Below are 14,004 nucleotides of genomic sequence, written 5' to 3'. Positions count from 1 at the left end.
CCGTGACGCCCACGTTTTGGCAAGTTGTTCCCCATTCCGAGTGTTACGCCCGTGTTCCGCCTACTTTTGTTGCGTGCGCCGCGCTATGTGCGAATTTCGCTGTGGCCTGTGCGATTTTCGCTGTGACCTGGCGCACGCTGTTAGATGGCCTGTGCGCCAACGTGCGCCGCGCACTTTTTTATCGCACATCCGCTGGTTTTCTCGCGCACGGCCTTCCATGAATCGACGTGCGCTGCTTTTCGTGCGATTTTCGCAATTGCACTGCGATTTTCGCTATTCCACTGCGATTCGCACGTTTTTGCCCACTTGCGCCGCGCTAATTATTCCATGAATCGGCCTGCTAGTGTTTCCTAACCAAAGAGCCAGCACAAGCTACGGAACAGCCGGAAGAATTGTAACAGGCACCGATTTGGTACTGTCTACACATTATTGCTACTGCCAAAGAAGACGCACTTGAAGCACTTTGTAACAAACTTTCCATGATAGACAGTCCTCCCATTATGCGCACTAAAAGATGTTGGGAACGTAAAATGTTGTATATACCACGGGTAACAGGAAAACGCGCGGCCTTTCAAGATTCAGCTTCCATCTGCGCCAAACATAAATCTTCATCTCCCTCACCCCAAAGTAGAATTGACCTGAAAGAACAGGTGATGGCACAATCAGGCAGGTTACATTGCGGGGGCCTCTTGATAGATGGGTGCAGTCAGGTGGTGAGCTATCCGACAGTAAACCATCCTAATTCTTAATTACCCTGCGAGACAGAGCAACTTGCCCACCTCTTAATGCTCCAGTCAACTCTAATGCTACCATTGCTGCCCCATCTGGTATTCCACATATATATTCATTGGGCCTCGTTATGAGTGTGCCAGTCCGGTAACAACGGTGCCGGTAAGCTTACCGGCTCCATTGTTACCAGACCGGCACACTCCGAGTCTGCGTGCGGCTGCCGTCCCTCCCGCCAGGTCTGACGTCACTCGCACGCACACTTTCTGGGAAGCACCAGCCAGTGCTTTACTTATCCCCATTCGCATTGAGTCCTATGGGACTCAAATGGGAATGGGAGTTTACATTTTTTCGGCGCCTGACTTCCAGGAACACCGGGGTTGTAATCGCCCGGTGTTTTCATGGAGCCAGGCGCCGGAAAAAATCAAAACTCCGCCGGCAGCGTGCCGGATTTACCGGCACGGCTAGCGCTGGAGTTCTAATGAGGCCCATTGACTCTTTCAACCGGCTTGTGGGCCCAGTAACTATTTTTCTTTGGACAAATTAGTGAAGCTGGAAGAAGCTGAAAGCCCTTTTCTTAATTGCACCTCTGTGCTGGCATTAATTGAAAATATACCCCTGCTCGCCTCGATCAGCAGTAGAGACATTCTTTGCATCGAACTGCCCAAATGGGAGAGTTTATCTAATTGGGCGCTGATCCAATGTGCATCATCCGGCGTTGTATCGCTGTTAAGCACGTTTATTGGGAGCTTGCAAACATTGGGATTTAAGTTCACGGTCTGCCGGAGTCGTCAGAGCAAATGCAACTGAGATCTGGTTCACAAGTCAATAATCCTATGGAGAGGGCTCCACCTTCTAAAATGTCATTTGCTGAATGACGCAATCCTACTATTGGACATTCCTATGCTCATACTGTGTACGTTGTAGAGGGTGATGGGTGGACAAAGGGCCACTCTCTCTCTCGGACTCTTATGGACTACGAACACATTTCCGTTCGATCAGGTGGATGTACTCGAACACGCATGGTTTTGGCTCGTTTCTAGCACACTCCCATGGTATTGCTCTCATTAAATCTAGTGACGTTTTTATACTCTAAGAGACATGGGCCACCAACGTTTTTGATATCAACGGATATAACATCTTATATTGCCCTGCCATCTGTGGTACCAAAGGACGCCCACGTGGACGCCTAGCAATCAGTGCTCAATGAAAACTTATGTTGAGACCCTTTGGAGGTGATATTGCCTCATCTTTTGTAATGGCTGATACCTTGAGCGACTCTTCTCCTGCCTCATGTACAATTCTCATGACTAACATCTATAACCCTACGGACGGGGCTGTCTTTGCTGGAATTATACATACCGTAGACAAAATACTCACCAAATGGTATGATTGTTGTCCTAAGGGTAATATTTTCCTAACTGGCGATTTAAATGTACCTCATCACCCGATAACTGTCCCTAATACCTCCGAAATGTACAGGCACAATAACGCGCAGAACAGTAAATTCCCATTGTCATCGAATCACCTGGGTTGGGTCAAAGTAGCTGAAATACATGATCTGGTTTGTTTAAGTACAACACGTAGAGACAGAGGTTTACACCTGGACAAATGGTTTGAGCTATTCTTGCCTTGATTATATTTTTGTCGACTGGAATTTTCTTGAGCATGTGGGCCCCTGTCAGCTGTTTGTTATACTCCAAGTGATCATGCAGTGCTATCTTGGTCTAGCAGGCTCACACGCTCACCAAGTGCCAGCTATATAGACCATCGCATGGCTTCTAACGTGCAGGGTGACAGAAGTATATGGAGCGAGAAGTATGTTTCACTTATTAGTAGTTTTGTATATTCAAATAAATCGGCTCTTTTGCAAGGGTTGGAGAAGAATCACTGGGATCTTTCGAAGTTAATTCCACATTTGCGCAAAACATTGCATTTGAGATGCAGTGCAACTACCGAACAAATTAATCACCCCTGAATGTTTAGCATTGCCATTCACCACGCAAAGTAGTCATTTTGCAAACAGTGTGTCACTATTAAACATTTTTAAAACTTGACGTGGCAAGAGAAAAAGCCGTTGCATGCCCACGCATCAACTAAATGTCAGATCTGGCTTTGCATCCATAGGTTCTCGATGTACAGTGCGGATTGGACATTTCTTTTCAACCTTTTGAAAAATCTTGATGTAAAGACATTTTGGGCAATGGCTAGACATTTTGACAATGGACATTCTAAACTAGCGTTATACTCTATTAGTGAACATGAATGGTTGGTTGCCATTAGGAATCGTTAATTTGCACTCCACATTAAGCACTTAGCCTTTTTCCTATTTCCCCACCCTAACTAACCAAGATGGGATTGAAAGAGATGACAAAGTTATGATTATTAAGGCAATGAATGGCTCCTGTGCTCCTGGCCCGGATTCACTGGCTAACATTGTTTTTAAAAAACAACCCCTTTTTCTGGGCTGTTGTATTAGAACAACTTTTTCGCCAAATATTGATCTCAGCTAGAATTCCTAAAAGTTGGAGGAAATCAATATTGATCCCCATTTTTAAAAAGGGGCCATCGCACCAACACACAAGATTACCGATTGTTGGCGTGGATCGATATTAGGCAAAAAATATTTTCAAGCATTCTATAAAAAAATCACCACTTGGGGTTCAACCAAAAACATACTGGGCCTCATTACAAGTCCGCCTGGTTACCGCCGGACTCGTATTACCATTCCGCCTCCGTGACTCATGGAAATACCAGGGCATTACGACCCTGGTGCCCTGGGAATTCCGGAGGCAGAATTCGGTAAATCCCCATTCCCATTGCGTCCCATAGGATGGTGCTGGTGTTTCCACGTCCGCAGGATTCGGGATCGGGCGGTCCGGAATAAACAGTGGCGGCGGGTTTACCGCCACTGTTATTTCTGGACCGCCCGACCTGTAATGAGGCCCACTGTCTCCTTTCCAGACCGGTTTCCGTAAAGCCCACAATACTTTATATAACATCAGTGCTTTAGTTTTCCTCATTTCTGCATGTCACGATAAAGCAAACGATAATCTCTACATATGTTTTGTGGATTTCGCTAAAGCTTTCGACACCTTTTCGCAACCACTACTTTGGAAGAAATTGGAAAACTGGGGCATTGACACTTGTGTACTACACTTTCCTAGATCCTTGAATACCAATACTACCATCACTGTACGCATGAATCAGCGTGGGGAACTCCCAAACAATCTTGGTCTTAAACAGGGTTGTGTCTTAGCCCTCCTTCTCTATAACCTCTATGTTGCCGCTATGGGTGCTGTCATTGGATGTGCCCGTAATTTTCACCCATGCATGGGTAGTATCCATGTGTCTTGGATTGGGCATGCAGATGACACTATACTACTAGACTGCACCCCAGTCGGTCTTCAACACTCATTGGAGGCCCTCATTACCTATGCAGAAAAAACATTTCTCAAGGTAAAAATATCAAAATCATGATCATAGGCCGGAAATTAAAACATTCCAGATTCACATGGTTTTGTAAGAGGAACCTATCGAAGTTATAGACAAATACATCTATTTAGGTGTCCCCATTTCCCTTTCGCCATTGCTGCACTTCTATGGTGACTATGTCAAAACCAAAATATTGGAAAATTGGCTTCTGCTAAAACAGGTTGGTCAGCGATGGAGCATATTTAGCACCCATTGCTACTCCTTTGGTTTGCAAATAATAGTAGTAGCAATGGGTGCTAAATATGCTCCATCACTGGAAAACCTGTTTATGGGTCAGTTTGAACAATTACATGCACTAAAAGACAATGGATATGTGGACAAGATAATAAAATGGAAACGCTTCATTGATGATATCGTAGTTATTTGAAATGGTTCGTCAGAAACATATATGGACTTCATTAAGTTTCTGAACAATAACGAATATGGGACTGAATTAACAGGGCATGGCGATGCCCAGGAATTTTATTTGCTGGATACATATCTATGTTATTAACAACAGAATGGAAACTTGAACCTATCGTAAACCCACAGAGGTTAATTCAACTCTTTTTGCTACCAGTTGCCATTTGAGATCGACCATTGACAACATTCCATCAGGAGAATTTTATAGAGCTTGCAGAAACTGTAGTACCAGTGTGGAATTCCTTAAAGAATGCGACTTATTAACCAACAGATTTAGTGCAATGGACACCTCGATCTTAAAAAATCTTTGCTTGCTCTGTCTCCTGCACCAACTATCACTACAATGGGACCTTTAGATGCCCTTTGTGAAAGGGCATTAATCCACCAACAAAACTCTGGCTGCTCCACTCTTACACAGAGGATGAATGAAAATAGCCAGAAAATCTCTAGAGATCCAGGACCTGTCAATGGGAAGCCACTCTTCCGTCGCCATGTTTAATTTACTGGAAGCAATGCTTGACTGTCTCAAATCCAAGTGTGAAGACATGGCGTCCAGACTGGTGAGCATCCAAAATGCTGTCACACTGTCAGAGGCCTGGGGTGACAAACTGGCAAAAGCCATTTGTGTCCTGGCTACAGACCAGGACAACTTACTAAGCCTGTTATCTGAACCTCGGAGACAGCTACTGCGAAACCATACAGAGAACACCAGACCGACTGAAGGGTCGGAACTGGTGTGTAGCTCACTTTGTGTTGACCAGGAAAAAGCTACAGATTGACTCCCTGTCATGGCATTTAATAAAAAAGTGGCCCGTCGTCAAATATGCGTTTATGTATGAGGACCTCTCTACTGTGAAGAAAAAACAAGCAAAGCAGCTGAAGGACTTACCTGCTCGCTCAGGCAATAACAATCATTTACTTCACAATATGGGTCCAGCCATAGCTACTAAATCAGTTCCACCTAAAGCTTGTCTCTGCCTGTCCAACTGTGCTACAATTCCAGACATGCAAAGTGTGCCCTTTGAGGAAGAAGCAAAGGGTTACTGTCAAGATAGCAAAAAGTCCCGGTAAAAAGCTACACAAGGTGGACATAGCAAGGACTTCCAGTGGCCCAAGAATGCAAGGGCAAATAAGAACAAAACGAAATGCAGGGGCCAAAACAACGTAGAAAACAGTGATATCTCATTCAATCTGTAAGAACTATTACAACCACAAGGCACTATGACTAGTAAAACGCAGAGACAGCAACATTACCAGCCGTCTCGCATACAGCAGTGCAAACCGATGGTCATCAATTGCTTAATTAGAATTTGGTGGCCAAAGAGTCTAGTCAGTCTCCAAAAAAACAAAACCACAGCAGCCTTGCAGATAAAAAGTGGCTTTGTACGTGAAAAGTACGCTTACGTAAACAGAAGTCGGGCACTTGAACTATTTCATGCTGCAATTCTCTTCGCTTCATCCTCCCCAAGGACATCCACATTGTGGATATATGCGATCCTGCTGGCAGGGAAGACAAAGCAATCTCTAATGTCTTCTTCTCCTCTGAAGGAATACTTTCCTATGTACTGGAACACAGCCACGCCCTGCTTAAGATGGGGTATGACTGTACAGCGGTTGAGCTCTATGAAATAAGACATCATGATGTTAGGGCATACAGATACTACCATCAACGGCTTGGCCATGGTCACGGTCATACAACAATCCTGGTCCATAAGTAAGACGCTGGTGCACGCCGCATTCATTGATTTCAGTTCCCCATTCGACACGGTGGACAGACCTAGACTGTGGGCCAAGTTGACAGCCTGGGATATTCCAAAAAACGTAGTACACTGCACACTAATGTTATGGATACATTCTCAATATTATCCTCAGTCAATGTTCAAATGAATATTCAATTGAATATGATATAACTTCAGGTGCGGAGGAGCAAGAGCCAACCCTGACACATGGGTCGAGTAATTGAAACAGAGGAGAAAAAAGTTCCCAAATCGGAAACTCCCGTCCCCTGCACACTTTCATAGGCCAAAAATTAAAGGCAAACTTGTAAAAAAATCAGCTCATCAAATTTCGGAAACAAAATCTATAGGGTTATTTTGGAATTGGAGAAAGGTAAATTCATAAACCGATCGTCTTTATGGCATCACAAATGTAACTTGAATCAATATATGTTTTATTCTTCAGGCCCAACGTGTTTCGAGAATTTCTTTCCCTTCATCAGGGGCGAATTTTCCAATCATTTCTATGAAATACAAATAACAGTGTTTTAGATAATCACTAATTAATGTATCTCTCCCAAATTATGATGTTCAATTTTAAATAAATGAAATTATAGTCTATCCATTCATGGTTCTCAATTTCTTACAAAAGATGAAGTTGCACAATCGAAAGTCTCTTTGAAATGTTTTTGGATTATGAAAGATATTGCACGCAGAGATCAAAGGAAACCGCGATAAGGAAATAAAATCAAATAAGAGGAAAGTGAAATTTGTGAACTGTGAAATATGCCAGGATTGAAAAAGTAAGATATAAGAACTTCAGAACATTTGTGAACTGAAAAATATGCCAAGAGGTCAAAAGTAAAATATAAGAACTTTGGGAAAAGGTAAAGAAGGCAAATAAAAGATAAGAACTACAAGTACCAAGAGGCAATTGGTGTTGAATATGAACTTTAAAACTAAAAGTGGGATAAGAACTAAAAATATCAAGAGGTATTGGTGTTACACATGAATTTTTGAAAAGACCAAGTGGGGCAGACTAAACAGTGAGAATCATAAGGACCAAGAAGTATTGGTTCCAGAAGATGTTGATTGCAAATTGAAGGATTGTTGAAAGAGAGGTCAAAGGGGTCATGCAGAGGTCTACGTAAATTCCTTGAAGTCTCCAAAGTCTACGACAGCAAAAAATATATAGGAGATAAAACATGGGCAAGGGAACCCCCACAAAAGAGAGACAGGCTCGAGCCCGGCAGAGGGAAGTCTGTGCAGAACTGTGTGAAATTGTATGACAAAGTGAAACAAAACAGGCTCGAGCCCAGCGGAAGGAAGCATGTGCAGAACTGTGAGAAATTGAAAATATATTAACTGAGTATTGACGGCAAGGTGGGCAAAGCCTAAATAAGTGATTGAAGTACCAGAAGTTGAAAGCCTAAGATTGAACTGTTGTATTCTACCAGTAAGCCGAAGTGTGCAAGACTGACAGAATTGTACCATCCACCCATCCTTTGTTTTTTTTGAGAGACTCTCTAGACCCCGTGGGGTTGAACCTGGGGAAGGGAGTTAGTGCTGAAGCCATTCTGACATTTCCTTTTGAGACACTATTTTCATTTTGTATTCCCTTAACACATTTATTATTCTAAGAAGGAGGGCAAGGTTAGGTTTTCTTAGTATAGGCCTTTTTATTTTGACCAGACTGACTTCGACATATTTGTTATTGTTTAATGGTCGAGATTCTCCCATTTTAGAATTAAGGCCAGTTAGGAACTCTACCGTTCCAATTGAAAGTGTAAATTAAGGTTTTCAAAACTTGTATTTATTGTGTCTGTGTCTGCTATTGATACCATGCCTTCCTCACACTATACATGCAATATAACCTGTATACTATTTGATCATTTTAGCAAACTTTACCGACATATGGTAAGCTGCAGCAGTAATAACTAATGACACTGCCCCAAAGATTGCAGACCATAATTGATCTGATCCAGGATTCAAGAATTCTTCATGCGCTCTAGCATGTTCCACAGCCAGGCATGAGCATTCAGTTAGAATATGTCTGGTGTCTGACTGTTTCAATGTTATGCGTACAAAGTCTACAAATTCTGGCCAACCTAGGAATACCCTTCCAACCACCTCAGGTAGAATATGTTAAAATGCAAACATATAATACATCGAACCAAAGGGGGATTTCACAATTTAATTTAATATCCACAAGGGAATTCAGAAAAAGAGCCCTGACTAACATATTTCTAATACTGTGGCTTACCAGCAGGTTTGCTAAGAGATGGTATACAATCCCACACAACTGTCTTATCTTTCAAAGTAATCAAGAAGGAAGCAACTTCTGAATGACTAGGGAGAGCCAGCCCTACATCCTTAAGGTGGGTATACACAGTATCCAATAATTCTCTATGGGACATGTTACTGGGTTTAATTTGTCCATGCATCGCCTTCAGGCCCAATAGTGGTGAAGCAGCACCGGCAGGCAATATTTATATTAAGAACAGCTGCACTTTGCCTCTTTCCATAAAGAAAGAGGAGGGGGCAGGCCTAATTGCAACCTCAGTGCTTAGACTGGCGATGCAACCGGTAAGCCTAATAAAGATCAGTGTCTTACCCTCTACTTTCTGGAGCCAGAATACATGAGATGTGGGCAATACCTCCAAGGCATATAATATCCCCGGAATGATACATTTACGGTAGACCTCCAACATCCCATCTATAGAGTAGCCCCCTCGCTTATAAATCACGCACTTACGAACTAAGGTGGGTACACCTCAGCATAAATGGTCAATGAGGGGACATTTTTCACTGAAAGCCTCAAATAATTGTAGGTACTCACAATCTCTAAAAGAGCAACACCCATGTGCCCGGAGTAAAATTTTTGTTTAGATCTATTTTTAACTGGTTGGTAGATGCATACAATTATAAAGCATCCAAAGAGTGCTGGAGGCCGATGGGTGTTTGGTCTAGCAGGACTGTATCGTCGGCGTACAAGACCCAACTAATGCTCTTGCCGCTGAGTTTAGGTGGATAATTTCCTTTTATTTTTTTAAAGGCTGCTTCATTATGAGTCACTAAAGAGACAGATTCTTTCAGAACAAGAAGTGTTAAGACTACCAATATAGTTACAACTACTATGTTTTTTAAAATTTGATTGTGTTTTGATTCAAACAGAACAAGTAAGAACCTTTCACAAGAATTAAATACAATTTAGAAAAAAAATAAGAAGTACACAATAAAAAAAAAGAAATAAGAACTACCAAGAAAGAAAAAAAGAAAATTACATGATACAAATTCATAAATATGATCACATAATACAAAGTCCTATTTGGTCTATTTTGGTTTCAAAGCAACATCGCCAAGTGTTACCATTTTTAACTTTTTCACTATTATAGAGAGAAAAACGTATAATACCAGAATCAAACCCTGTGATTGGCCGCCCATCAAATTACTCCACCAGGCTTCATTGCCTATAAAAATGTCTAGATGTTTCCCGCTATCTTCCTTCAGGGCCATGCAGCCCATCACCAGATGTTTACTGGTTTCTCTCATTTTTTCCATTCCACAAAGCCTACAACTCATGTTCCCCTCCGGTCCTTCCACCTGCTCACTCTTTCCAATGTTGGTAGCTGGTTTAATCGAAAGCGGAGATATAAATCTGCTTTTTCGGACATGGAAAGATGGGTATATATTTGGACACCTGCTCCCTTTTGGTGATGAGCTTAGCATATTCGTATTTCTTACAAAGGATGTATTTGGCCAACTCGTCAATGGTTTATCCCCAATCGTGTTGTAAAAGGGGTTTTTCACCCTTGAAGGATCTATGACAAGCTCTTCTTTAGAGGAGGCTACCACAGTCAGCAACATCTTCATTTGATCCTTTAGTTTAGTGTTTGTTAGACCTGAAGTATGCATTTGATCTTCACCTCATTTTTCATATAATGAGTGAAGTGACAGATTTATCAATTTAGCATATTCCGTCATCGTCCTCCATGTGGCTCTGGTGGCCAAAGAAACAAGCCCAAACCTGTGTCTTACCACTGAGTTTGGTACAGAGTTGGCTAGCCCTAATTTGTTTTTCCAGAGCATATCCTGAGTCGTATTCAAGTTGTCACCCAGATAATTTAGGTTGATGTCTAATCCGTAAAGTATTGTTGGTTCTACTTGCATCAAGTAGAATTGGATCATGGGTTTCAGGGAAAAATAGCACAGCTGTGCATATACCCATTTCATTTTTCTTAATAACAGACTATATTTTGTGTTTATATGCTGTATCCAACTTTGTTTCGTAGTGGTATTTACAACCTCTTAGCCCAAATAAGTCAAGGAGTTAAGTCGCTCAAGTGTATCCTCCCCCACCCACCAGGTCAAAGTTTTTGGGCTTCTATTTGTTGAGAATATTAAAACTCTCGATTTCTGTCCATTTACTTTTAGATTGTTTTCTTCTGGGTATGTTTGAAACAATGTAAGTTTCCGCTTTAGTCCAATTGGGGTAAGGTCAAAAAGGACAATATCGTCTGCAAATGCTGTCCAGTCAAGGGATACTTATCCCAACCTGACTGGATTCGTGAGACCCCCCTCCCATATTTTTCCTATATCAGCGGTTTACAGATTGTACAGGGTAGGGCTCACCATGCAACCCTGCCTCAGCCCAGCAAATTCCATAATTGGGGCTGTCATGGCCCCCTCCCTGTCCAATCTCACTCTCACCGTTGTACCCGTATGCAGCAGTGCCGTCAGCTGAACCAAATTTGCAGGAACGCCTACCACCAAAAGATTAGACCAAAGCCGTCCTCTACTGACTGTATCAAATGCGTTTGACATATCGATCAATGCCATTTAGACGGTACCTACTGTTTTTTTTTGGACTGCTACCATCATATGGGCATTTAGATGAGTAACCATCCCAGGGCGGAAACCAATCTGAAAATCAGACATCAATTTACGTTTTGTGATCTGAGATTTGAATTCTTTTAACAGCAGGTTCTGAAGATTTTACTAGACGAATCCAGGAGTGCCATAGGTCTAGTAATCCGGGAATTTAATTTATCCCCCTTCTTAAAAATGGGGACAATCAGGGGTTGCTGTTGCGCACTGAAGAAATGGCTGCCTGATTCGAGAGCTGCCGCTCTACTAAAACATCCTGAGCCGAGATATGCTGAAAGGGGCCGCCCTCAGAGCTAACAAGCAGATGAGCTGATAGCTCAGACACCCGTGAGCACACAGTAGAAATCCTGGCAAGCTACGGTTAGTCGGCCCCGGGCTGAAGACGTGGAAGCATCTGCCAACGTAGGGCAGAGGCGCGACCCAACCGCGAGGTCTGTGAGAAAACGCGGAGGAGTCAGGGACGCAACAAGACGGAAGGCCGCAGGTGGGCATGGCCTGGGTCTTCAGATCGCACCCAGAGTTGTGAATTCTACGTGGGCAGCTGGGTCTCGTATGGTGAGAAGGCGGCCGGAGTAGGAGAAGCCCTGCAGAACCCCTTGTCGGGCCGGGGCCCACATAAACCCCCTGAAGCTGGCGTACTGATACCCGCTTACTGACTGTGCGGTGCACCGCCTTGCGGGAAGTGGATCCCTGGCGCGGGAGTACCCTGTGACGCCGACGGGTTCTGTAGCCCAGCAACACTGAGAAGGTCGGGGCGCCGACTGAACATACGCTACATACAATCGAGTGAATGGGCTAGAGGCACGGCGGGGGGAGGTGGAGCTGCATTTTGAAACAGAGCGATATTGCGGGCAGTGGGCTCGCTCCGTGGTGTAGCTGTCATATAACCCGGCCAACGGTGCACGCGGCGGGCAGTGGACCACGTGCGCACAGGGAGATCCACTAGACCCATGCGGCTCCCAAACGCTGCTGCCCGACTATCATTGTAGTGGTGAGAGCGGCTAGCGAGCAGGCAGTAAGTGATACGGGCGCGTGGGGAAATGCACATAGAGTGCCTGTGCTGCTGAATCCTGGGCCATACGAGATGTTTGAGGACATAATCTCATGATTCAACTGGGACGCTTGGTCTGTAAACAGGCAAAGGGCCCACAGAAGCTGTCAGCCAACATTGGAAGCTGAGAATACTGGGAAAAGGGGCATAATACTTTTGGTCAGCATATGCTGTGCGTGACTGCAACACAATACATGGAAGGACACAGTCCACTCGAGGCATCCACATGCTGAATGGCTATATCCGAATGATTGCGTAAACATAATACTCCTGACCAGCGAACCCCTCCCAACCCTATATAAGGAGAACCTATAAGAGCTGGTGGGACATTGCGCAGGAGTGCGGCAGCCTGACCATTGGGTGTGATACGACAATTGAAGGCACTGTACCACCATATACTGCCACCTCACAATGGGCGAACCACAAAAATCCGGCAAAGCAGCGAAGGCCTCGGGCAATAAGAAAAAGGGTCCAATGGACACATACACGAGCACTCAGACCCAGACCACCACTGCGGAAGAGCACACTAATCCTAACGAGACGGTAGAGCCCGAAATTGGTGAACACAGGCTGACAACTATAGTGGAAAATGGATACCTTGCAGTCAGCGTCAAATTGGACGATATAGTGGCCACTATTGGCTCGCTGAAAGCCAGAGTGGACAAAGAGAGTGCACGAATCACTGAAACTGAAAATAGAATCAGCACCAATGAAGACACCATTGCAAACCATGGCCGGGACAGCAACCAGCTAAAAGAAAATTGGGGTCATTACGACCCAGGCGGTAAGTACACCAACTTTACCACCATGGTGTAAACTATGTTTACACCATGGTGGATGGCGGATTTACCGCCCCATTCCAAGGTGAGTGGGGCGGTAAATCCCCATTTCCCATTTACCCTTCCCCATTCCCATTTTTGCCCCATAGGGCATAATGGGAGTGGGGAAGGCGCTAATTACGGCACCGTAAATTACGGTGCCGTAATTAGCACCAAGGCGGTTTAGCGCCATGGATTTTAATGCCTGCTAAAAGCAGCCGTTAAAATTGGAATCAGGCGTCAAGGGTTAACGACAGCGTTAACCCTTAACGCCTGAGTTGTAATGAGGCCCAATATGTCCAAACTACAGAATAAATGCGAGGACCTCGAATCGAGGTCCAGAAGGAACAACGTGCGAACAGTGGCCGTGTCAGAAACGTTCAGGAAGGGGCAAATGGAAAGACAAGTTGAAGCACTGCTCAAGTCCCTCTTTGGGCGTGAATCCTTCTCGGAACACTTCCTGGTCGAGAGAGCACATTGTACGCTGGAACCACTACCTAAGCCTGGAGCACCACCACGCACGATTATTGCCCGACTCCTCAATTATAGGGACAGAGATACAATCTTGCGGCTGGCGAGGGAGCATGGTACACTGCACTATGAGGAAAACCGGAAAACCGGATACACATATACCCAGACTTTTCGGCCGGGGTTCAGGCAAGCAGGAGATCCTATGAACCAGTCAAGAAACTCCTGAAGGCATGCCAAATTTCGTATGCTCTGAGGTTCTCAGCCAAAATGAGAATCCAACACGCAGGAAGAGCGCACTTCTTTGAATCCCCGGCCGAAGCATGACTTATATTGAGAACTCTATACCCTTACCTCCCGTAGGGGGCAGACCGGAACAAAACAACAGACCCCGGCCAGCGGACTAAAGACATGTACCGAATGATTACATACAAAGAGCACT

This window comes from Ambystoma mexicanum, chromosome 1p (genome assembly GCF_040938575.1).
Source record: "Ambystoma mexicanum isolate Mex_15411 chromosome 1p, UKY_AmexF1_1, whole genome shotgun sequence".
Classification (NCBI taxonomy): Eukaryota; Metazoa; Chordata; class Amphibia; order Caudata; family Ambystomatidae; genus Ambystoma; species Ambystoma mexicanum.
The sequence above is the reverse complement of the archived record's forward strand: the minus strand, read 5'-3'. Positions refer to the sequence as shown.